General features: G+C 50.4%; 1 pseudogene; it reads right to left on the reverse strand.

The window, feature by feature from the left end:
- Nucleotides 1-17,340: 17,340 nt before the first annotated feature.
- LOC147526005 (olfactory receptor 14C36-like) lies at nucleotides 17,341-18,272 on the reverse strand (annotated as a pseudogene).
- Nucleotides 18,273-26,326: the final 8,054 nt, after the last annotated feature.

Consider the following 26,326-nt stretch of genomic DNA (forward strand, 5'->3'; position numbering starts at 1 on the left):
CCCGACCTGCGGTTCCGTGTTCGCTGCGAGGAGAACGGCCGGAGACGGGCGAAGCGGTTGATGAAATGTGTCATCTCGTGTCGTGGTTTAGGCCGATCGGGCAACTGAACTCCACACAGCCGCTCTCTCACTCCTTCCCCAGTGAAGTGCAGAAAACTATAATAAAAGGACTGAGGGTCGAGACAAGAAGAGAGGGAAAACCCACCAACCAGTTTAGAGATAGGGATGTCGTGTGGGACAGTATCAAATGCTTTGGATAAGTCCAGGTAGACAATGTCAGTTGCTCTTCCCCTATCCATCAATGCTGTAACCTCATCATAGAAGGCCACCAAATTAGTCAGTTAAAAGAATAAAGACAAGCGAAACCAGTTACTTAAAGGGATAAAAAGAAAACAAGGCCAGGTCTTAAAATCAACACCTCTCCACCCCCCTTTCCCTTTCTTCCCAGCTCTACCTTCCCCCCAGCAGCGCAGGGGGCAGGGAATGGGGGGCTACAGGTCAGTTCGTCCCATGTTGTTACTGCTGCTCCTTTCTTAAAGGAGGAGGAGTCCTTACACCCTTTTTCCCTGGCTCCACTGGATCCCCTACTCACAAGGAAAAAGCCACAAACTTCTCCAGCGTCCTACTCGCAGAACGCAATCCTTCCCCATCGGATTGCTCCATTGTGGACTTTACCACAGTCTCGGATTCTTAGGGAGCTGTTGCCACTCACTCTGGCATGGGTTGTCCCACGGACTCTAGATGCCTCTCTACCTCCTCGTGCCCATGCTTCACGACCGTCCTCAGGCTCTGACATCTCTTCTCCAATGTGGCTTCTCCACGGCCGGCGAGTAGGTCTCTGCTCCACCAAGGCCATCATGGCTGCAGGGGGCTGCCTGCCATCTCGCCACCTGTTGCAGGGCAAAACTCATCTCCAGCACACCTCCTCCCCCTCCATCTTCACTGACCCAGTGTCGGTGGGGCCGCTTCTCTCAGATCTTAGTCCTCTCTGGGTGAACTTGGCCCAGTGGGCACACCGGGAGGGGGACGCTCCCCAAGTTCCCCAGGTGGCTACGCCGCCTCCATTCTCAGCGGGTAGCACTTGCCCGGCGCAGGCAGCTGCCCGGCTGGGAACCAGCAAGCGGGGGCAGTGCCCTCCTCCCTTCTCTCCTCACTCCTGGGCAAAGCAGCTTTTCCGGTTCCTTTGTCCCAACTTAAATAGGGCAATTCGCAGAGACACCGATTGCCTCAACCCCGAGGGGGATGGTGGTCCGATCTGGTGGCGAGAACCGGGTCTGACCGGGTTCCAAAACCAGGGAAGTCACAGGGAGCAAATCCCCTCTCCCGCCACCAGAACCCCCCACATCAAACCGTGACATCTTGTAACTGAGTCTATGGGAACAGCACCAGAACCAGGGAGTGTGAGACACGCGAGGTATGTCAGCAAAGAGCGAGGGTTAGTGTTTGTGCACTGTGCCATTGGTGCTGTTTGATTGCCCATGTGGAGTGTTTAAGGTGTCATAAGTACATAATTTCTTTTAACGGGAGACAGGAATTCCGTCTTGACCAGTGTCTTGAGTTTTACTTCATTCGTTGTGGGGCAAACACCCCCCTGCACGTCTTGCCTCGGATAAGGTATTATTGCTGCCGATTTGATCAGGCTGTATTCTTCAGTTAGAGACTGAGTTCCAGTGGAACGATCAGTACGGGAGGTCGACAAAGCGGGGGAATATTGAGAAAGAGCCTTTTAGGCTGCATCTTGGCCCATTGAAATATACAGGAGGGCCCCCAGGTGGAAGTGTGGATAGAAAGACTTCGATAAAGTCCTGCAATCGGTGGTGGCCTTTGTATAAGTAGAGGATGGAGCAAAATGGCCCTTGAATGGGACTTTGAATTTTAATACTTGGTTGTAGTCGATATTGTTTCTAAGATGAGGGAAAATAACGGAAATTGGAGGGGAATGGTAGAACATTGTCCCCCAAAATTCAGTTGCATCTCAACACAAGCTGTAATATCAGAGCAGCTCTGAGATGAGACACAGCTGCTGCTCCCAGGAACAAACAAGGCCTCAATATCCTTGAAATGGGGAGTAGAGCGGTACGGAGGTGTCACGGCTCATCCCTGTTATCTGGGATAAGGGGCGTCTGGTGAAGATAAAGGTGAATCACAACAGCTGCCTCAGCAGTGATGGTGAAATCGTGTCCTTTAGCTCCCAAATCACACCTCCACCCGCCTCCGAGCTGCGACCACCCCTCACAAGAGAAATTTACACCAATCCTAATAAAGTGACGTATGACTAGAGTCACTCGAGCTCCACCTAAAAGAAATGAAAAGGTAGAAAATGGCAAAAGACAAAGGGGATATCAGGGAGAAGCCCCCCCATTGAAACGTCTGGGATCAGCCGATGGGCTGAACCTCTCTTCTCCCCCCCATAGGGACGCCTGTTGGGTCAGAGCTCTGTGTTATGTGCACTTAGTTACTAACATCTTGCAGCTATTTGGTATTATCAATAGTCTTATATTATCACTGCAGTATTTTAATTGAAGTTGTTCTTGCAGTCAGTCACTGTCACCCCCTATCTACGAATCTATATTCTGTCATGAATTAAATATACATATCTGTTTCCGGAAACTTTTGAATTATTATAAGGAATTTGGCCCATAGTGTTACTAGTGTCAGTCCCTAATAAGTGGGCGAACCTCCCTCCGATTCACTGGGCTGCCAAGGGAAGGGTGGAGGAATCGGACCCAAGGGTCTCGCCTGACTTGGGAAACTGGTATCCTGGCCAAATTACCTTCTGTTCGTCTATTAGTGCTGGGTCCCACGATAAGCCAGACAACCAACCATCCGAAGGCATGGGGGAGTCGGACCCAAGGGTCTTGCCTGACTTGGGACACTGATAGACTGATCTTTTGACCTCAAAACGTGAGAGCAAACTTGGTGTAGTCGGCAGGATAGTCATGAATAAACTGCTACAAAAACATAAATGTGCCCCTTCCCCAGCTGGGAAGGAGTGGGCTCAAAAGTATTGGAAAAATCCTTCCTTATTGGAAGGGTAAAAAGAAAGTGGTAGAACGCGTTGAAAAATGTCAGGCTGAGCAGCGATTTAAAGAGGGTACGGGTGTTTGGGCAGTGCTTGGAGCCTGTTTGTCTTGTGTACAGCAAGAAGCTAAAAATTTTTCTGCCCTCTCCAAGCAAATTGCAGATGTAGAACATACTGCTGTAAAATCAGAAATGGAGACATTGAAATCATCATTAGCTTTTGAGAGGGAGACCTCTCAAAAAAAGAGGGAAAACTGGGAAACCAGGTCGATAAACTTGTGACTGAAAAAGGTCATCTTAAAACTGAAAATAATCATCTTAAACCAGAAGTGGACTACCTTAAAACTCTGCTTGCTGCAGCACAGTGCAGAGAGAGAGTTGCTGGAAAATATGGGATAAGATATGATATGGGATATATCATATACAGGATATGATGGGATATGATCTTATTGGCATCACGGAGACGTGGTGGGATGACTCCTGTGACTGGAGTGTCAGAATAGAAGGGTACAGGCTCTTTAGGAAGGACAGGCAGGGGAGAAGAGGAGGAGGAGTTGCCCTCTATGTCAAAGACCAGCTGGAGTGCATGGAACTGCACCTGGGGATGGATGAGGAGCCAACTGAGATCTTATGGATTAGGATTAAAGGGAGAGCAGGGACAGGGGACATAGTAGTAGGGGTCTGCTACAGACCACCTGACCAGGAGGACTGGGTGGATGAGGCCCTCTACAGACAGATAGGAGCTGCCTCATTGTTCATGAGCCCTGGTCCTCATGGGGGACTTCAACCACCCTGATATCTGTTGGAAGGACAACACAGCAAGGCACAGACAATCCAGGAGGTTCCTGGAATGCATGGATGATAACTTCCTTATCCAGGTGGTAGAGGAACCAACGAGGAGAGGTGCTATGCTGGACCTTGTTCTCACTAACAATGAAGGGCTGGTGGGGAACGTGACACTCAAGGACAGCCTTGGCTGCAGCGATCATGAAATGGTGGAATTCAAGATACTTAGAGAAGCAAGGAGGGTGCATAGCAGGCTCACTGCCCTGGATTTCAGGAGAGCAGACTTTGGCCTCTTCAGGGATCTCCTCGCTAGAGTACAATGGGACGGAGGCCCTGGAGGGAAGAGGGGCCCAAGAAGTGGTTAATATTCAAGGATCACCTCCTCCAAGCTCAGGAGCAGTGCATCCCAACAAAGAGAAAGTCAGGTAGGAACACCAGGAGGCCTGCATGGATGAACAAGGAGCTCCTGGACCAACTCGGGCACAAAAAGAAGGCCTATAGGGGGTGGAAGAAAGAACAGGTAGCCTGGGAAGAATAGAGAGAAATTGTCCGAGTAACCAGAGATCAGGTTAGGAAAGCCAAAGCCCTGGTAGAGTTAAATCTGGCCAGGGACATCAAGGGCAACAAGAAAGGCTTCTATAGATATGTCAGTGATAAAAAGAGATCTAGGGAAAATGTAGGCCCTCTCCAGAAGGAAACGAGGGACCTGGCCACCCAGGATAAGGAGAAGGCTGAGGTTCTCAATGACTTCTTTGCCACAGTCTTCACTGGCAAGAGGTCTAGCGGCACGGCCCAAGTCACGGAAGGCAAAGGCAGGGACTGGGAGAATGAAGAACCGCCCACTGTAGGAGAAGATCAGGTTCGAGACCATCTAAAAAACCTGAAGGTGGACAAGTCCATGGGATCGGATGAGGTGCATCCGTGGGTCCTGAGGGAACTGGCAGATGAAGTTGCTAAGCCACTATCCATCATATTTCGGAGGTCGTGGCAATCTGGTGAAGTTCCCAATGACTGGAAAAGGAGAAACATAGCCTCCATCTTTAAAAAGGGGAAAAAAGAAGACCCAGGGAACTACAGGCCAGTCAGTCTCACCTCTGTGCCTGGCAAGATCATGGAGCAGATCCTCATGGCGACTATGTTAAGGCACATGGAAAATAAGGAGGTGATTGGTGACAGTCAACATGGCTTCACTAAGGGCAAATCCTGCCTGACTAATTTGATGGCCTTCTATGATGAGGTTCACAGGCATTGATGGATAGGGGAAGAGCAACTGACATTGTCTACCTGGACTTATCCAAAGCATTTGATACTGTCCCACACGACATCCTTATCTCTAAACTGGAGAGACGTGGTTTTGATGGATGGACCACTCGGTGGATAAGGAATTGGCTGGATGGTCGCACTCAAAGAGTTGTGGTCAACGGTTCAATGTCCAAGTGGAGGCCAGTGACGAGTGGTGTTCCTCAGGGGTCGGTACTGGGACCAGTGCTATTTAACATCTTTGTTGGTGACATGGACAGTGGGATCGAGTGCACCCTCAGCAAGTTTGCAGATGACACCAAGCTGTGTGGTGTAGTGGACACGCTGGAGGGAAGGGATGCCATCCAGAGGGACCTGGACAGGCTGGAGAGGTGGGTATGTGAGAACCTCATGAAGTTCAACAAGGCCAAGTGCAAGGTCCTGCACGTGGGTCGGGGCAATCCCAAGCACAAGTACAGGCTGGGTAAAGAATGGATTGAGAGCAGCCCTGAGGAAAAGGACTTGGGAGTGCTGGGGGATGAGAAGCTCACCACGAGCCGGCACCGTGCGCTGGCAGCCCAGAAAGCCAACCGTGTCCTGGGCTGTATCAAAAGGAGCGTGGCCAGCAGGTCGAGGGAAGTGATTCTGCCCCTCTGCTCTGCTCTCGTGAGACCCCAGCTGGAATACTGTGTTCAGCTCTGGAGTCCCCAACACAAGAAGGACATGGAGCTACTGGAACGAGTCCAGAGGAGGGCCAAGAAGATGATCCGAGGGCTGGAGCACCTCTGCTATGGAGACAGGCTGAGAGAGTTGGGGCTGTTCAGCCTGGAGAAGAGAAGGCTCCGGGGTGATCTTATAGCAGCTTTCCAGTGCCTAAAGGGGGCCTACAGGAAAGCTGGAGAGGGACTTTTTACAAGGGTGTGTAGTGATAGGACAAGGGGCAATGGCTTTAAACTGAAAGAGGGGAGATTTAGGTTAGATATAAGAAAGAAATTTTTTACATTGAGGGTGGTGAGGTACTGGAACAGGTTGCCCAGAGAAGTTGTGGCTGCCCCATCCCTGGAGGTGTTCAAGGCCAGGTTGGATGAGGCTTTGGGAAACCTGGTGTAGTGGAGGATTTCCCTGCCCATGGCAGGGGGGGGTTGGAACTAGATGATCTTTAATGGTCCCTTCCAACCCAAACCAGTCTGTGATTCTATGAAAAACAATCCTCTGTTTTGGTCGAACAAGTCCGTAAGTCAGTTCAGCACACGGATGCTGAGACTTGGGACGTGGAAATCATGGGGACCCCTGATGCCAACTCTCAGCCACTTCCTTTAAGACCGTTATTAAGACCGAAACTGCTGTTGATAACAGTGAAGAAATTCACACCACTCTGCCAACTGTCCCCTGGTCTCCCACTGAATTGGCAAAATTAAAACAAAAATACTCCAGACATCACCCCGAGGAGTCAGAAACGGAATACGTGTGGCGAGTCTCCCTTACAGGGGGAGATCAGATTTTACTAAGTGAGGAGGAGGCAGAAGGTTTTTGGGGTCCTGATGTGTTTTTAACTACTATACCTGGAAACCATTATTATTCTTTAACTACACGAGTGGCATGCTGGGCAGATGGTACAGATCCTCAGAAAAACGACAATCTGCTGAGAATTACCACAGTGGGGCTCTCTGATTTGGCTTCCTCAGTGCCAAAGGTGGCATGCAACGAGCAATGTGTGAGAGAGACCCGGCAAGAAAATCCTCAGTGTTGGCTCCCATCGATGGAGCACAATTAACACCTCTAATTCGTGGTCTCCCTGGTAGTTTAAAAACACCAGTAGTAACTGAAAAAGCTGCTGAGGATCTAAACATAAAACCCAGTCGCCACAAAGTGAAGGTTGTTGAGACTAAAGGAGAACAACCACCAGCAAAACCAGCTCTGTGGCTTCCAGGAGATAAAAACTAACCCGTGCTGGAGTGCCGGTCGGTGCTGCCTGCACTGGCGTAGGAAGCTTTGATTTGCTGTATGGCAGGTCATGGAAATGGCTGAAAGTTCCTTAAAGCATTTTGCAGGGCGGGGTGATGAATTTCGGCTGTGGGTCGATTCTGATTTTGTAAAACTGAAACTGTTACGAGTATCTCTTCCCTGCCCCCATCCCGAGTGTGATAGTTTGATGGGGGGGGTGTTCTGGTGGCAGGGGAGGGGATTTGCTCCCTGTGCCACCAGCTCTGAGCCCATCCCCCCCGGGGGGTTGCACCAAATCGGCGCCTCTGCGAATGGCCCTATTTAAGTTGGGACAAAGGGGTGGGAAAGGGCTTTTTGCCCAGGGGCGAGGAGAGAGCAGGTGGGCGCTGCCCTCGCTCCCGGCTCCCAGCCGGGCGGCCGCTCAGCCCGGGCCGGCGCCATGTGCTCAAGATGGCGCCGGGGGAGCCGCATGGGGGGCTCGGGAAGCGCCCCGCTCCCGGGGTGCCCGCCGGGCCGAGCTCCCCCAGAGAGGATTAAGAGCTAAGAGAAAACAACCACAACGACCAGGTCAGTTAAGGATGGAGCAGGAGGAGGTGCACTGGAGCTGAGGTTTCCCTTGCAATCGGTGTGAAGATGGCAGGCGGCCCCCCTGCAGCCAGGGTGCACTCGGCGGAGCAGCGACCCACTCGTGGCCTGTGGAGAAACCCACGTTGGGGAGGAGATGCCTGAGCCCAGGAGAGGTCGTGGAGCAGGGGATGCGCGACCAGGTACTGTTAATAATGGGGCATGGAAATGCACGACGAGGTCGTGGAGGCATCTGGAGTCCGTGGGACGACCCACGCCGACGCGAGTGGCAGCAGCTCCCTAAGAGGCCGAGACTGGTAAAGCCCGAACTGGTACAATCCATGGGGAAGGATGGCAATCCTGCGGGCAGGGCTCATGTTGGAAAAGTTTGGGGACTTTTTTCTTCATGAGTAGGGGATCCACCGAAGCAAGGGGAAAATGGTGTAAAGACTCCTCCTCCTTTAAGAAAGGAGCGGCAGTAACAACATGGATGAACTGACCTGCACCCCCCATTCCCTGTCCCCCTGCACCGCTGGGGGGAATGCAGAGCCAGGAACGAAAGGAAACGGGGTGGGGAGGTGTTGTTTTAAGATCTGGCCTTGTTTTCTCTTTCTCCTCTCAAGTAACCGGTTTCGTTCCTTGTGTCTCTTGTTCAGTAACTGTTAATAAATTGTTTTGTTTTATGAAGAAAGCCTGAGTCATGTTTTGCCCAGGACCATGGTTGGTGGGTGCTCCCTCTCGGTTCTTGTCTCGACCCTCAGTCCAAAAACCACGACACTGAGTCACAAATACAAACCAACATCCTCCGCCAGCTGCAGCACAGGCCGGAACTGACGGGATGGTGAAAGAGGAGCGAGCTGTTGTTACTCACACTCACTCCCCCTACAATTCTCCTGTCTGGCCAGTTAAAAAAGCCAAATGGACAGTGGAGACTCACCGTCGATTACAGGCAGTTAAATGCCAACACTGCGCCTCTAACGGCAGCCGTACCAAACATCGCAGAATTAGTGACTCGAATTCAAGAAGCTAAATTTCTAGGAGTCTGGTGGTTTAAAGGAGCTACTTCTGTCCCTCCGGACACTCTGGAAAAAATAGACCATGGACAAAATCTTTCCAACCAAGAAGAGCTGCAGCAAACCCTGGGAACTTTAAGTTACTGGCGTAAACGCATCCCCAGTTTTTCCATTGTTGCTCGTCCCTTGTATGATTTGCTCAAAAAAGGCAGATCATGGGACTGGACCAACCAGCATGGAGATGCCTTAGAGATCCTGATAAAAGGACTGAGATTATTTCAACAACTCGGTCTCATCCACCTGATGGACCCTATCTGTGTAGAATGGGGGTTCAGTGAACATGGTTCCCATTGCCACAAAGACCTGTTGTCCCTGGTGCGAGATGTGAAGCGGGTAGCCACAAAGGCGCATCACAACCTGCTGGCCTTGCTCAGAAAGCCAAAAATACACCGAATCAGTACTCGGTGGATAATACCCTCGTTTTAACTTACATTTGCCAGTCGTGTTAGCAACCGAGCGCGTGTTTTTCTTTTTCTTTTACAGGTACTTTGAATGAACTGCATGTGGACAAGTGGATACACCTACACAAAGATTGACTGTATACAGGGCATATTAATATTAGTTTTAGATACTATTCTAAATTTCACTCTACCGTGGTCTCAAGCTTTCATTTAATATACAAGCAGCATGGGGGCAATACCCCAGCAACAACCCTCCAAATTTAGCCACTGTAATGATGCATAACACTGAAGTATACCACTCAGTGGAAATGGGACAAAAGCCAAAATATGATTTCTAGCAATCTATTAAAGATAGAACGGTCAAAATTTAATTCAAACAGCGCAATTAAATCCTGTTCCACCGAAGAATGGAACTGTGCTAAACGTGACTCCACCATAACGTGATGCTGCAAATGGCATAGCAGCAGCGACACATTAGACCTCAGCACAGTTAACAATGAAGTCACCAAATCTTGTAACATTTAAAATCAGATATCCTGATCACCCTTGGGTAACAAAGATGAGATGGTTATTTCAGAAACACAGGTCAGCAACAAGTGTTGTTTAATCTCTTGCTGAACCTGTACATAGTTATGGGACTGGATCCCAAGGTCCTATTGTATTAACAAAAAGGGACCTAACTGGTATCCTGAAAACAGGATTAGGAATTCTAAATATCACAGATTCTGAAGTATTGATGAACAAACTAGTCACCACAATCAGTGACTCGAATAAATTGGAGCATCCTTTACCATTTTCCCTATTGGCTTTGGGAACTAACAAATGGCTTTCAACAGATATCTTACCAAATTGGCAAGAAATGAATGAAAAGGATCACAAATTGATCATGGATGCAATTGGCACAGCCCAAAGTAATGTTTCCTTGGCTCTCAGCTGTATCCAAGTTCAATTACGGATGCAATCAATAACCACCTTACTCATAAGGGCAGGTGAAGAAGGCACCTTACTCACTGAAATTAGGAAAGTCATCTGGGACAATGCAATTGATTTCAAAATGAAATTCCAATTCTGGTGGTATTTAGTAAATATTACCTATGATTCTACCACCAGCACAGCCACAGCTTTTGTGCTAGCTATGTACTTCAGTATGCTTCAGTATTCACAATACACCCTTTCGTTGCATGAGGCTCGAATCACAACGGAACTCTATCCTCTACAGCATAGAGCATGGGCCTGGAAAAATGGAGATAAATGGCAAAAAATCGATGTCAATTCATGCACTGTGCGAGAACAACAAGGATTCATTTGCGAAGGTAACACCATGCAGGCCCAAGACATCTGTCTTGACACTGAACAGAATGTCTGACATTTTGAAATTCGTCCTCACAACGCTGACCCACTACTTGTATATACAGGCAATGGATGTGTTTGCATGAGAACTTCCTGTGGCTCCATGTTAGTCAATAATGTTACTGGGAAAACGAATGATCGCTCTAAGCTTTGTGTGTGCGATTTTGTTGAGATTGTAGGATGTGACTTTACCTATTTAGCACCAGTCGTATCTTCCCAACTGCTGCAATCAAATCTTACCCTGATTCGAGAACCATCACCAGTGCCTAATGGAATGAAGCTGCTACGACATCAGGATTTAAAGGAACTGCTGAAACAAGTTCAGGACAATGGTAAAAGAACTCTGATTACCATACGTCACGACAAAAATTACATACACCGTGTCCTAGAATGGGTGAGAAGAGATGGTGGATATCCTTTTTGGATGATCACCCACTGCCACAGAAGTTCTCAACAGAACGCTACACCCTGTTGCTGTTCTTTTAATCCTAACTATGCTGTTCTGTTTTGTTGGCAGTGGTGTATGTGAGAATCTGGACAGCAATGAAAAGCTTAACCCATCTGCAGTCCATATCTAATGCACATAACACAGCTGATGTCCCACATGAAAAGGACAACCCCAAAATTACTTAGATATTGTGAGGCTTGAGTGACTATAGTCACGGGGTGGATTATGTGGGAAAATAACCAAAATTGGGGAAAATGGAGAAATACGGCTTTGCAAAGTTCAGCTCAAAGGCTGCAATATTACAGCAGCTTTGAGATGAGACACAGTTGCTGCTCCCAGGATGGACACAGCCTGCTGGTCAGATGAAGTGAGCAATGTCTCTGAAGTGGGGATTAGAGTGGTACAGAGGTACCATGGCTCATCCCTGTTGTTAGGGGCAAAGAGCATCTGGTGAAGATGACCGTCTAATTGCCATCAAGGAAGATGGATCCCAACTGTCGCCCCAGGAAATCTTGTCTTTTAGTTGAACTTTGCTCATTATAATGTCATTATAAAACCAAAACACACCTCCGCCTCAAAAGCTACCCACCTCCGGGCTGCGACCACCCCTCACTGAGCAGGCGCCCTGAATTTCTTCTTGCTTATACCTTTAAATCGAAGCGAGAAAAGTTTACACCAATCCTAATTTTATTAGGATTTTTTTAGGTATGTATGACTAGACTCACTCAAGCTCCACCTGAAAGTAAAGAAAAGGTAGAAAATGGCAAAAGACAAAGGGGATGCTAGGGAGAAGCCCCTCCATCGAAACGTCTGGGATCAGCCGATGGGCTGAACCTCTCTTCTCCCCCCCATAGGACGCCTGTTGGGTCAGAGCTCTGTGTTGTGTGCACTTAGTTACTAACACCTTGCAGCTATTTATTATTCTCACTGATCAGTAATAGTTTTATATTATCCCTGCGGTATTTTAATTAAAGCTGTTTTTGTAGTCAGTCACTATCACCAGCTCTCTACGAGTCTATATTCTGTCACGAATAAAATATATATTTATATTCAAAAGTCCTGGAGATTTCTTGCCCTTATTATTATAAGGACATCGGGTTATAGGTACTACCGAAACTGGTGTTCTCTCCAAAGTTGCAGACTGGTCGTTTCGACCGCTTAACGTGACACATTCCTTTTTAGTTTGGAGAAGAGGTTATAGCAGCATTCTCCAAGTGATAATGATCCTGAGCATCTCCTCGGGAGATCGGGACCGGTAGGAGAAGCAGTTCCTTGAGGTCTGACGCTGTATGGACCACCTTGCTCCTCACCTCCCAAGCCCACCATTACTCTCCCTGTCCTCCTGGGACTTGCATTACTTTTTCTTACATCAGACTTCTCCACTGCAGTCTGCAGGTTGATGTTACAGCTCCTTTGCACCATCTCCCACCTGTTTCCCTCAGGGAACTGCCTGCACGCAGCCACAGAAGGATTTGTCCTGTTTGCAAATAAAGAACAGTAAGGCATGATGAAGATTCATAAACAATAAGACACGCTCCTCCTCCATATGCTAAGTACAAACTGTCTCTCATGAGTTTGCCTTTCTACAAGGTATACTGTTAGGAGAAACATTTCAGACAGGTAGATACGAAGAGATTAGATAGAAACATAATTGAAGAGTTGCTAAGGACACAATTAGGCTACTGAAAGACAATCAAGCTTTTACTCCCCGAAGCTCAAAGCAGCAGCATTGGTGAGAGGCATCTGAATGAACAAAGAATAAGGGAAGGAAAAATTGGAGAAAAATGGAAAGGGCCTTTGCCCAGACAGTCTGCTGAAAAGATGACTTGAGAAATTGTCATTGTATTCAGGACAAGCTCATGTATATGATAGATTAGAAAAATAAATTATGTAGTATAACAAGCAGAGTAGTGGCAGTGAACTTACAAGGGAAAATCGATATTTCTTTCGAATAACCCTTCTGAAAGATCATGGATTTGGCAGCGGTCTCTTGTGAGAGAGAACAAGCAATTGCTGCAGCCTTCTTTGGCAGAGTCCAAAAGTGCCACCCAGGGAATCACGGGCGGTGGAAGCTCACATTCGTGAAGAGTGTGACATGAATTAGAGTCATCTTGGGTGGCGTTAGAGTCATCTTGGGTGACAGAGAAGAACTGTCAACATGGACTTTCCAAGGATAAATCATGGCTCACCAACCTAATAAGCTGCAGTTGAGCATGAGGAGATAAGAAGTGGATGTATTTAGCTCAGCTTCAGCAAGACGCTTGGCATCATCTCCCTCAATTTTCCTGTGTACAAGTTAGGACATTGCAGTCTGGATGAATATAGATACAGATGGGTAAGACACCAGTTGGAGGATTATGCTAAGAGAGTAGCAGTGAAGGGCCACACCCTATCTGGAGGCCAGTGGGACATAATGGGGCATGGTGGGGCAGCACAGAGAACTCTTCTGGCCTCTAGATACGGTTTACCACATGTATCTATGACCTGGAGGAGGTAACTCTCACCAGGTTTGTCGATAGCGCTAAATTAGGAGGACCATTCCTGTGCCCCAGGCATACCATTCGGGACAAACCTGACAGGCAGGAGGACCGTCCTGTCAGCTTCTGTCAGGAACTTCATGAGATGTAAGAAGGACAAAGACCAGATCGTGCACCTGGAATAGACTGACACTGCAGTTGCAGGGCCTGGGGAGCAGCTCTACAAAAAAAAGTCCTGGTGGTGCTGGGGGACAGAAGCCAAAACATGATCCCACCATGCAACCTGGTAGCAAAGGCAGCCAGTGGTGTCCTGGAGAGTACAAAGAGAAGCCTCACCAAAAGAGTGAGGGAAGTTATTATCTCCCCATGCCCGTCGCTCGTTAGACCACATGTACACTACCGTGTTTATTTTTGGGCCTCCACTGGAGAAAAGGAAGGAGGGAGAGGCTGGGTGACTGCTGGGCTATTGGCCAGAGGCAACCCATCACAGCAAGGAAGATGTGTATACCTGGGAGTGAGTTCAGTGGAGAGTCATTGAGATGCTGAGGGGCTGGAGCACCTGCCTGGAAGAGGAAATGGAGTGATAGGGCCTTGTTGTTTCTCCATGCACCATAAAAGCTGTGGGAACCATCCTTCCCCACCTCAGCTCTCCTGCCTCTGATGTCACAGCTCTGTTATGGCACATGAGGCTCCAGCCGTCTGAGCTCCAGGCTGTGGGCTTTGGTGCCCATTTGGGCTGCAACACCTCAATGGCAGACTCGTCACATGGAAACCTGGTCCCCAGAGGTGGAACCCTTGAGCGGAAAGGCTTTGCTTCCCAGCAGAGGCATGCTGGAGTGGGTGGCAGCTGCAAAACAATGTCGAATGAGGTTCCCACAGCGAGAGCAAAAGCTGCGGTCATGGAATGACACAGTATCCGACCAGCAGAGGTCAGTTCAATAAAAGTCAGGGACAATTCGACCAGTCTACCAATTTCCCAAGAAAGACAAGACCCTTGTATCTGACCCGCCTGCCCACCCTGGGCAGCCCACTAAGCTGGAGGGTGTTTGCCTGACCTGTTCAGGGACCTCATGGGCAGCGCAATGGGTCATCCTCCCTTATATTAAAGTTTCCGGAAACTTACATTAAAACAGCAAATTGTAATACCGATGCTCGTGACAGGATACAGATTCGAAGACAGCCGGTGACAGGGACTGACCGCGAAAACTAGATTTGATTTAGCACAATATAAACCAGAACTGACCAGTGATAACACTCAATAGCTGCAAGGTGTCAGTCAGTAAAGGCGCAGAACTCAGAGCTCTCACCCAGTAGGCGTCACAACTGGGGGGGGGAGAGAGGTCCAGCCTGTCGACTGATCCCAGACGTTTCGATGGAGCTCTTCACTCCAACATCCCCCTTTCACCATTTTATACTATTTCTCTACTTTTAGGTGGAGCTTGAGTGACTCTAGTCATACATACTACAATGACATTATATGAGCAAAGTTCAGCTTCAGGGCATGATCCCACCATATGTTACTCAGGAGACAGTTGCGATCCATCTTTCTCGACAGCAGCTGTGCTGTTATCTTCCTCTTTATCTCTGATAACAGGGACAAGCCGTGGTACCTCCACACCACTCTACTCCCCGTCTCAGGGATATTGCCCGTTCCATCCGGCCAGATGCAGGCCTTATCCATTCACACTTCCGTTCCCGTGTGCTCCGTTCCTGGGAACAGCAACTGTGTGTCACCTCAAAGCTGCTCTACTATTAGAGCTCATTGTTCAAGATGTGAGCTGAACTTTGGGGCAAAATATTCTCCCATTCCCTCAATTTCTGTTATTTTTCCACAGCTGCCGTCCCCAAGGCCAGAGAGAAACAGGGCTGGGCTGTGCAGCCGAGGCAGGGGAGGGGTTTGCTGTCCCAGGAGACTCTGCAGCACTGTGGGGACTGTGCCAGAGATGAAGCCGATCTCCAAGAAGGACAAGTTGCTGCTGCTGAGAAAGTCTCATGGGAAGTACAGCCTGTGATCCAGCCACACTGTGACCATCACGCTGGAGGCTGACCCGATAGCAGTTCTGCAGAGAAGGACTTTGGGGTCCCAGAGGACAATCAGCTGAGCATGAGCCATCAATGCATCCTCAGAGCAAAGGCTGACAGCCTCCTGGGCTGCATCAGGAAGAGCATTGCTGGCAGATGGAGGGAGGTGATTCCTCCCCTCTTCCTTTCCCCTCTCCTTTAATACCTTATGGGAGGGAATGAAGACAAGGGAACCAGACATCTCAGTAGTACCCAGTGACAAGACAAGTGATGACACAGCTAAAACCACATGGAATTCCATCTGAAATCAAGCAAACACCTTTTGACTGTGAGGGTGGTCAAACACTGGAACAGATTACCCAGAGAGGTTGTGGAGTCTTCATCCATGTCAATATTTCTAACCAACCTCGACAGTTCTGAGCGACAGGCTCTAGCTGACCCTGTCTCAGGTCTGAGGGTTGAACTAGATGACCTTCAGACGTCCCTTCCAACTTCCATGACTCCATGGTTCTGTGAGTACGAAGGAGAAAAGTACGGCAGAAAGGAGTTACCACCACATTGCCTTGACTGCAAATACCGTGGGATCCTGTGGAGAGAACCCACGATGGAGAAGGGGAAAAGTGTAAGGAAGAAGGAGAAGTAGAAATGTCAGGTACTGACCTGACCCATCCTTCCCCAATCCCAATCCCACATGCTTCTCTTGGGCTGAGAAGGGTAGAATGATTTGGGATGGAGTAATTTGAGCCTGGGAAAAAGCAGTATGGGGCTTTGGGAATGGTCATTAATATTTTTGCCGTAGTTTCTCACCATCTCTATGTATTTTAAACGACAATAAATTAAATGGATCTTCCCCAGGTCAGCTCTTCTTTGCCTGTGACGGTAATTAGTAAGTGATCTCCTTGTCTTTATCTTCAGATAAAGACAAGATCTCCTTGTCTTCTTTATCTTCACCCATGAGCTAGTCCATCTCCCTTTATCCTTTTCTCCCTTTATCCTTTTGATTTGGGGAGCGTCAGTGAAGAGCCGGGTCAGTATCTGGCTGCTGGCCAAGGCTGACCACCTACAGGACCACCACATCAGGGCTTCTGTGACTAATTATGGGCTTCCCAGGACAAGAAAGACCCTGACAGGTAGGAACGAGTCCTGCAGAGTCCAGAAAGATGGTTGGGGCATGGATCATGTTATGGACCAGGAGAGGCTGAGAGCTGAATTTTTGAGAAATCCCTCAGAGCCAAACACCAGAGCAAAGACTCAGGCCAGCTGGTGGGATCTCAATCGATGGAGATTTTCACAAATTGTTGAAACAAGGCCGTGAGCACCTCATCTACCTGGAGCTGTCTGAGAACGGGTGTGGTTAATAGTCCAGCTGTGGCAAAAGCTACAGGACTTTGTGATGAGTGTCAAAATAGTTTCCTTTTTATTAAGAAGTGGAGTTTATTAGTGGTGGAGTTGGGTGTCACTGAACCCCAGAGGAGGGCAGAACTGACCATGCAACAAAGGTCCCTCCTCAAAGCTGGAGTGTATGGCCAGAGACAGAAACGGCCAGTGTATGGAACCAGTCCGGGACAGTTGTTCTGAGGAACTTCCCCTGGGTGTCCCGTGAACATGTCATAGATGGGGTCCCTCTCTTCTGCACCTTTGGTGCCTTGCTCCCATCACCATGACACCTGACTCCCCTCGGCCCATGGAGAACCCCAGCACAGCAGCATGGCCTCATGGGGGCAATTTCTTTAACCTGTTCCTGATCTCAGCTTCGGAAGAAGAGCCCAAGGTCCAGACATTGGCAGTGAGAAAAACCTCTTTTATTATAGAGATGTGACATGGAGGCCAGATGCACCATTGTTTCAGACACATGTGTGAAGACCTGTGGGTCAGACAGACTGTGTTCCTGCCTCTGGAGAACTGGAGTGAATGCAGATGTTCCAGAACACACAAGATGATCAGAGATTGAAAGAATAAATCACAGGATGTTCCCGAGGTGTGTTGTAAATCACTTGTGAAGAGATGTGGGAAGCTTATCGTTGCTGAAAGACCACTGATTGAATCAGCTTCTTCAGTGCATCTTTGAGCTCCTGGTTCTTCATGCTGTAGATGAGGGGGTTCACTGCTGGAGGCACCACTGAGTACTGAAATGACACCGCCAGGTCTAGAGCGGGGGGAAGAGATGGAGGGGGGCTTAAGGTAGGCAAAGATACCAGTGCTGATAAACAGGGAGAGCATCGCCAGGTGAGGGAGGCACGTGGAAAAGGCTTTGTGCCGTCCCTGCTCCGAGGGGATCCTCAGCATGGCCCTGAAGATCTGCACATAGGACACCACAGTGAACACAAAACACCCCAAAACTAGACAGACTCTAACCAGAAGAATCCCGACTTCCCTGAGGTAGGCATCTGAGCAGGAGAGCTTGAGGATCTGGGGGATTTCACAGAAGAACTGGTCCACTGTATTTCCTCGGCAGAGGGGCAGTGAAAATGTATTGGCCGTGTGCAGCACGGCATGGAGAAACCCAGTGGCCCAGGCAGCTGCTGCCATGTGGACACAAGCTCTGCTGCCCAGGAGGGTCCCGTAGTGCAGGGGTTTGCAGATGGCAACGTAGCGGTCGTAGGACGTGACAGTGAGAAGAGAATATTCTGCTACAACCAAGAAGTCAAACAGGAAGACCCGGGCAGCACATCCTGTAAATAACCCTGATGTCCCACAGGGAATTGGCCATGGAGTTGGGGACAGTGGTGGAGATACAGCCCAGGTCAAGGAGGGAGAGGTTGAGGAGGAAGAAGTACATGGGGGTGTGGAGGTGGTGGTCACAGGTTATGGTGGTGATGATGAGGCCGTTTCCCAGGAGGGCAGCCAGGTAGATGGCCAGTAATAGCCAGAAGGTCAAGAGCTGCAGCTCCCGTATGTCTGCGAATGCCAGGAGGACAAACTGGGTGATGGAGCTGCTGTTGGACATCTGCTGCCTGAGGGCATCAGGAACTGTCCAAGGAGGAAAAACAGTGACAAGTTACAGCAGACTTTTCTGAGAACAGTCTATTCAATCTCATGGAAACTCTTCCCCCACCTCTGCCCCTGCCTGCCCCCCCCCCCCCTTCAGGAAGACCTTCAGCAGGTCCCTGTTGTTCGCTCGGGTTGGTGCTGGCTGAGGGTGCCCCTGGGAGCAGGGGCTCTGCAGGAGTCACTCTTGCCCTGTAGAAACAGGTAAATAGGAACAGGGAGTGATCTCAGACTAAATCCACTCGTGATGTCACAGAGCCTTCCAGCATTGTCACTCCCAGTTTGCCCAACAGCAAAGCACAGCTGTGGGGATTTGGTTTTGTTCTTTTTGTTCTGGTTTCCTCACATCTGAGGAGAGCTTTTAGGGCAGAAATCCTAGGAATTTCAGCAGCACTCCAAGTGAAACCTTGTGGGTCCAGAGAGTCCAAGGGACTGTCCCTTAATGCAGGATGACGAGGACCAGTCTGTCCACCTGTCCTGCTCTCAGCTGCCTTGTGCTGGCCCCTCTTTGAGTTGGAGGACAATCGCTCTCGAATATTTCCTAAGAGGAAACTGGACACTGCTGAGAGCAGAGGAATATGGTTTCCGAGTGCAGCTCTCCAAACCCTCCATCCAGCCTCATGGCAGATGAGGAGGATCTCCGTGCTCCCCTGCCAGCCAGGGACACAGAGGGCTCCTGGCAGCTGCCCACATACTCCATTCAGCAGCATTTCCATACCCTTGGCATCCAGGTGTCATCTCCATGGGCTGCTGGATAAGACAGAGAGGCCATGGGAGAGATGTGCCCTTCTGGGGGGCAGCCTGTGACTGAGGAGGACCGCCCACCCCCGCCCCAGGGAAACAGCTGATGTCATGAAGATGAGGTGTCCTGGAGGAAGGATAAGCTCACTGCCAGCCCTGTATACTGCAGTACCCAGAGCCCCAAATGTTAGGCGGGGACATGGATGCTTTTTCTCCATGGCTCCACCTGCACGAGAACAAGCAGCATCCATGTCTGAGCTGCACCTTAATCCTCAGCCCCCACCAGTGATTCCAAGGGGAAGAACAAGGGCAGCAGGACAAGAGGAAAATTCAAAGTGCTCCTGCTAAGGGAGTCAGGACAGACAGACACAGCTGGACACCTGAGTGTTTCTCCTCTGTCATGCCAGGGCTGCTGGGAAGGAAACTCATGATCAAGTCAAGGGGATGCTGGTGCTGCCCGTAGGCTGAGGGGCAGGTGAAGGCAGTTTATGAGGTTCCCAGCAGACCTACTGGTGATGCCATCTATTGATTCCAGAATCCCAGTCACTTCTCAAAAGTCAGCAGCTCCCTTTCCCATTACACCCCACATCATGACATTGAAGACTAAGGGAAGCACCTTCCTTTCCAGGTAGCCCCTGCGTGGACCTTGCTCTTGAAACATCCCCTTAGAAATGCCCTGGGGGTGATCTGGAGCTGTGAGCAGCCCTAACCCATGCAACACCCTCTTCACAGCAGAAGGACTCTCTCCTCCCAGGAGCTGCTCCTTCCACCCACACTTCTCCCCACAGCGCCATGGGGAGCTCCCCGGGCAGCTGAGTGCTGACCCTGGCAGGCGGCAGAGTCCCTGCCCCAGCACACAGCCCCTGGGGTGCAGGGACCCTGCTGGGAAGGACAGCCCTGGGCACCCCTGGCTGCACACCCGCCTTCACACCCTGCAGCCGTCCCTGGAGGAGGGAGCCATCATGCCCTGTCCCACTGATGGAGCACCAGGCAATCCCTGTTTTGGAGCATGTTGATCTCCCCCACACCAGAGAATCCAGGGGCGCCATCCTGACAGGTCCTACCAGCTGTGCCATGTGCCAAGTCCAGCAGACACTTGCAGCAACTCATCAGCATTGCCGTGTAGCCAGAGACTTAACATGTCAAGGGCTGTGAAGATTTCTCCCCCAGTGAGGTCTCCTCTGTCTTCCCACTCAAGATGGCCTTTAGTCTCTCTCATGCCTCTTATCTGCCCTGGGTGCCCGCAGGCAGTGCCCCCAGCCCTGCTCCTGGGCACAGCTGTCTCTCTGCAGCGCTGCCCGCTTGCCAGGAGCTCCCTCCATCCCAGGAGCCCGGCCCAGCTCAGGACCAGCCCAGGGTGTCACTGGCTCTGCCCCCTCTGGGCTCCCTCCGGGTGTCCCTGGGGCTCCAGGGGAACCTGCTGTGGAACAGCCTGAAGGAATCGCTGATGTTCCCTCCCTCAGCTGGGGAGAGACACTCCTTTCCAGCAGAGTCACTTCTCCTAATAAAAAAACGGTTGGGTATAAGAATCAACATTTTCCTGTCTCTGCATTAGACAGGACACCCAGGCAGGGTGGAGTCACCTTTATTGAGAGAGGGAAGGAACTAAGTTGAGTCAATCAAGGTGTCTCATGCTGGGTTTGCAGCCCTGGGGCTGGAAGGGGATTCATCTCTCATCTGTGGCTGTCACAAACCCCCAGCAGGTGGGATTCCTCTGGCCTCAGTTCAGGTGGGCACCAAACAGGCACCTTCTGCCTGGGAGCTCCTTGTCTCAGCTGCCATGGCAATGACTGGAGATGGAGGCCAGCAGTGAGCTGCTCAGACTCAAACACCTGGTGACATCTGAGGTGTCAGAGGGGTCCAATGGTTGTGCAGGTAACTGCAAGCTCTAATGGAGCAGATCATAGAGACAGGGCAGTATCTGGAGGCATTGTCTCTGAGCTGAGTGGGGAATTCCTTTGGCCAACAGCATGTGATAGTTTGATGTGGGGGAGGGAGTTCTGGTGACAGGAGAGGGGATTTGCTCCCTGTGCCACCAGATCGGACTCCCATCCCCCTCGGGGTTGAGCCAATCGGCGCCTCTGCGAATGTCCCTATTCCAGTTGGGACAAAGGAACTGGGAAGGTGTGCTTCGCGCACGAGGGAAGAGAGGGGAGGAGGGCTCTGCCCTCGCTCCCTGGCCCCTGGCCAGGCGGCCGCCCACGACGGGCCGGTGCCACACGCTCAAGATGGTGGCGACAGAGCCACTTGGGGAACCCGGGGAGAGCCCCGCTCCTGGGGTGCCCGCTGGACCGAGTTCACCCAGAGAGGAAATGGCCACACTGACACCAGGTCAGTGAGGATGGAGCGGGGGGAGGTGTGCCGGAGCTGAGTGTCCCCTGCAACTGGTGGCGAGATGGCAGGCGGCCCCCTGCAGCCATGACGGCCTTGGTGGAGCAGAGACCTACTCGCCGGCCGTGGAGAAGCCACACTGGAGAAGAGATGCCTGAGCCTGAGAGAGGTCATGGATCATGGGATGCACGACAAGGCAGAGAGGCATCTAGAGTCTGTGGGACGACCCACACCGGAATGAGTGGCTACAACTCCCTAAGAATCCGAGACTGTGGTAAAGCCCACACTGGGGCAATCCGTGGGGAAGGATTGTTTACTGTGGGCTGGACTCATGCTGGAGAAGTTTGTGGATTTTTCCTCATGAGCAGGGGATCCACTGGAGCAAGGGTAAATGGTGTAAGGACTCCTTCTCCTTTGAGAAAGGAGCAGCAGTAACAACATGGGATGAACTGACCTGCAACCCCCCTTCCCTGTGCCGCTGGGGGGGAGGTAGAGCCGGGAACAAAAGGAAAGGGGAGTGGAGAGGTGTTGATTTTATGATCTGGCCTTGTTTTCTCTTTATCCTCTCAAGTAGCCAGTTTTGTTTCCCTTTGTCCTTTTTAAGCAACTGTTAATAAATTGTTTTGTTTTAAGAAAGCCGAGTCTGTTTTGCCCGGGACCACGGTGGGTGGGTGCTCCCTCTCTGTTCCTGTCTCGACCTTCAGGCCTTTTATTATGTATTTCTCCTCTCCGTTTCACTGGAGAAGGAGTGAGAGAGCGGTCGTGTGGAGTTTAGTTGCCGGATCGGCCAAAACTGCGACACAGCACTTGCCCACATTCAGGACGATGGAACTTCTCCTTACCCTTTAGGTCCAGGGCAGCCTATTGCGGTAGTCAGGGGACCAGAGGTAGTCTCTCCCGTACTCATCAGCCATCTTCTCCATCAGCTGTATGTACTAGATCCCCACTGACTGTAATGGCAGATGTCTCATGGACATCCCTGCATTGCCCAGGCTAATTCAGGGCAGCTCCTCAACGGCCAAACACGGGCCTGTAGTGCTGTGCGAGAGGCCAGGGCTGTCCAGCACAACTGCGTGTGGCTGGCAGGGACCGCACAGGCCCTACGGGAAAGGCATCGTCGTTCAGAGTGGGTGTGAGACAGACTCCAGAAGCCGTGTCTGATGGAATCAGTTTCTGGTGGCCAGTGAATGAATCCCACCACTGCAATGAGGCAGGGTCTGACCAACCTCCATCCAGTCAATGCAGACAGTTCCTGAACAGGAAGACCGTCCCACTGGAGTCTTCACTCATTTCCCTACTCCCAAACTCAGCTGATTCTTCTTAACGCTGCCCTTTATTCATAGAATCACAGAATCACAGAATCCTAGAATGGTTTGGGTTGGAAGGGACCTTAAAGATCATCTAGTTCCAACCCCCCTGCCATGGGCAGGGACACCCTCCACTACACCAGGTTGCCCAAAGCTCCATCCAACCTCTTGCCCAGATGATGATACAACCAAGGAACCGTCCAAGGATTTTCACAACGTTCCTGGATCACAGCATGTCCACACCCAAAGAAGCTTTCAGCAGCATCTGTCCTTCCTTGAGATCAGCTTCACCTCCGCCACAGGCCCTCAGATACTGCAGAGACACCACAGACAGCAAAAGCCTCTTTTGCCAGGACGGTTGTGAGCTCACAGTGGTGCTGCCATGGTGCATCCGGGCTGTTCAGGAGAGGCAGGTTGGAAAGATGGGGAGGGGGATGCCCCCCATCTAAAGGAGCTTGTCACATGTACAGCACTTCTCTATGGGACATACAACAGGTTGGGTGAGCCCTTGTGGGTGAGGGTCAGAGGAGAGGCCACTTAGTGTGGCATCCTGGTGGGAGATGGAGAACCTGCAACCAGGGTACGGAAGTGGACTAAGCCTCATTGAAGAAAGCCAAGGAAGTCTCCACATAAATAATCCCAGGTCTTGCGGGGGACTTTAACGACCCTGACGCTCAGTAGGAGGGGAGCTCAGCAGGATGCATCATACTGCCCAGCCCGTTTCTGAGTCTCTTGGGACAATTTCTTTACAGAGGTGCAAGGGAGGTCAACAAAAGTGATGTTCACCTGAACCCAGTCGTTGCAGAGGGAGGGCTGATCGGGGATGCGGAAGTGAGTGTCAGCCTGGGCTGTAGTGACCATGATATAGTGGGGTCTCAGTTGGAAAGGAATGAGAAAGAACTGCAGCGGAGTAAAGATCCTGGGACTCCAGATGAGAAGATTTTAACCTCTTCAGGGGACTTTTGATAGGAATCCCGTAGGCAGCAGCACTCAAAGGCAGCAGAGCTCAGTAGAGATGATCTTTCAAGGCCAAGAACTGTCCACACCAATACAAAGGGAAACAACTGAATATGTCAGGACACAAACTTTTCTAAAGTAGGACCTCATCAAGAAGCACCATAGAAAAAAGAAGCATCCAAGAGGTGGATGCAGAGACTCAAGGAAGGATTTAGAATTAGGGATGGCTTTATGGAAGCTAAAGCTTCCCAAGCGTACACCCTTACAAGGGGTTCAAGGGCACCAAGAGGAGCTGCTGCTGCTTGAGGAGCCGTTAAAGAAGAAAAAGAGAGAATGAGTGGCCACTGCTGAATTTAGTAACAACAGGTGTAAATAGATCTGAGATTTTTCCTTGAAGTCAGCAAGGCTTTCAGCATCATTCCCCACAATGTTCTTGTGTCCAAGTTAGGCCATGATGGTCTACTTGGATGAATAAGTAGATGGGTAAAAAACAGTTGGACGGTCAGTCTTGGATGGATGTGGCCAATGTGTCTTACTCTGCCTGGATGTCTCCAGCTAGCAGGGTGCTGCAGGGGTCTGTCCTGCAATCCGCTCTGTTTAATGCACATTTAATGATCCAGACAAGGTCAGAGAGGGCTTTTTCATACCATTTGTAGATGACAGCACATTGAGGAGAGCAGACACTCTTGGTGGGCAGGGCTGCCATCCCAAAGGATGGGGAGGCTGGAGAGAGGGAGTGATAGGAACCTTGTGATACGCTATCAGGACAAATCCTGCAAGTACTGTTCTTGTGGTGGACTAAGCCCTGCAAAGACAGAGGCCTGGGACTGTCTCAGTACAGGAAGCAGCTCTGTGGGAAAGGCTGTGGTGGTCCTTGGGTTACAGGAGGCAAAACAGGAGCCATTCAGCAAAGGTAGCCAACAACAGCTTGGGCTGTATGAGGCCGAGCACAGCCAGTGGCAGTGATTGTCTTCCTCTGCTCAGCACGTGACAGACCACATCCAGAACACTTGACCAGGTTTTGGTGCCCCACAATGTCAGAGAGACAAACTGGAGATAAGTGCAGGGCTACCAAGACGGATAAAGCCATGAGCAGTCTGGTATGACCCTGCTTGGAGTAGAATGTTGGTCTATAGACATCTTGCAAGGTCACATCCAGCCTGAGTGAAACTTTAACCCCTTCCCCTTCATGTCTCAACATTAGGGAAAGCACTCAGGTTCCCTCTGACTGTTGAGATAATACCTACTGGGTGCAGGGCTGCACCACAGGAACCCCACCCAGCCCTGATGACCTCGTTTTCCTCACCTTCCATTTCCTGCTTCCCTTTTCCCCACTCTAAACTTCTTCACTGTTATCATCCTCACACCCTCCCAAACCAACAGCCCGCCCTGCTGTCCTGGCTCTGGCTGGGCTGGAGTTGATTTTCTCCGTATCGCCGTACGGTGCTGTGCTTTGGGTTTATGACCAAACCAGTGTCGATGACACACTGGTGGTGTAGCTATTGCCGAGCAGTGCTTACCCAGCGTCAAGGCTTGCTGTTTCTCACACTGCTCCACCAGCCAGTAGGCTGGGGGGTGCACAAGAAGTTGGAGGGGCCATAACCAGGACAGCTGACCCCAGCTGACCAAAGGGACATTCCATATCATGTGATGTCATACTCAGCAATAAAAACTCAGGAGAAAAAAAGAGGAAGGGGAACGTTTGTGGTTCTGGCATTTCTCTTCCTAAGTAACCGTTACACATAGAATCATAGAATCATGGAATGGTTTGGGTTGGAAGGGACCTTAAAGATCATCTAGTTCCAACCCCCCTGCCATGGGCAGGGACACCTTCCACTACACCAGGTTGCACCAAGCCTCATCCAACCTGGTCTTGAACACCTCAAGGGATAGGACAGCCACAGCTTCTCTGGGCAATCTGTTCCACTGCCTCACCACCCTCAATGTAAAAAATTTCTTCCTTATATCTAACCTAAATCTCCCCTCTTTCAGTTTAAAGCCATTGGCCCTCGTCCTGTCACTACACGCCCTTGTAAAAAGCCCCTCTCCAGCTTTCCTGTAGGCCCCGTTTAAGTACTGGAAGGCTGCAATAAGATCACCCTGGAGCCTTCTCTTCTCCAGGCTGAACAGCCCCAACTCTCTCAGCCTGTCTCCATAGCAGAGGTGCTCCAGCCCTCGGATCATCTCCGTGGCCTCCTCTGGACTCGCTCCAGTAGCTCCATGTCCTTCTTGTGTTGGGGACTCCAGAGCTGAACGCAGTATTCCAGGTGGGGTCTCACGAGAGCTGAGCAGAGGGGCAGAATCCCCTCCCTCGACCTGCTGGCCACGCTCCTTTTGATACAGCCCAGGATACGATTTGCTTTCTGGGCTGCCAGCACACATTGCCGGCTCATGTTGAGCTTCTCATCCACCAGCACTCCCAAGTCCTTTTCCTCAGGGCTGCTCTCGATCTTTGGAAGGATACCTGAGAATCAACAGACGTGTTAACAATCCAGCCTTTCCTGAGAGCACGTGCCTGTGTGCAGAAAGGGAATTTGACACCATGATGACGTTCTTCCAGGATGCAACTAATCATAATAAGGGGTGGGCTATTGTTTGTGTTGTAACCAATCATAGATTGCCAAGTCTCGTTTAGAAAGCTATAAAGCACGCTGAGCGTATGCAAATAAAGGTTCTC

The sequence above is a fragment of the Tauraco erythrolophus genome, unplaced genomic scaffold (genome assembly GCF_009769465.1).
Source record: "Tauraco erythrolophus isolate bTauEry1 unplaced genomic scaffold, bTauEry1.pri scaffold_40_arrow_ctg1, whole genome shotgun sequence".
NCBI classification, from domain to species: Eukaryota; Metazoa; Chordata; class Aves; order Musophagiformes; family Musophagidae; genus Tauraco; species Tauraco erythrolophus.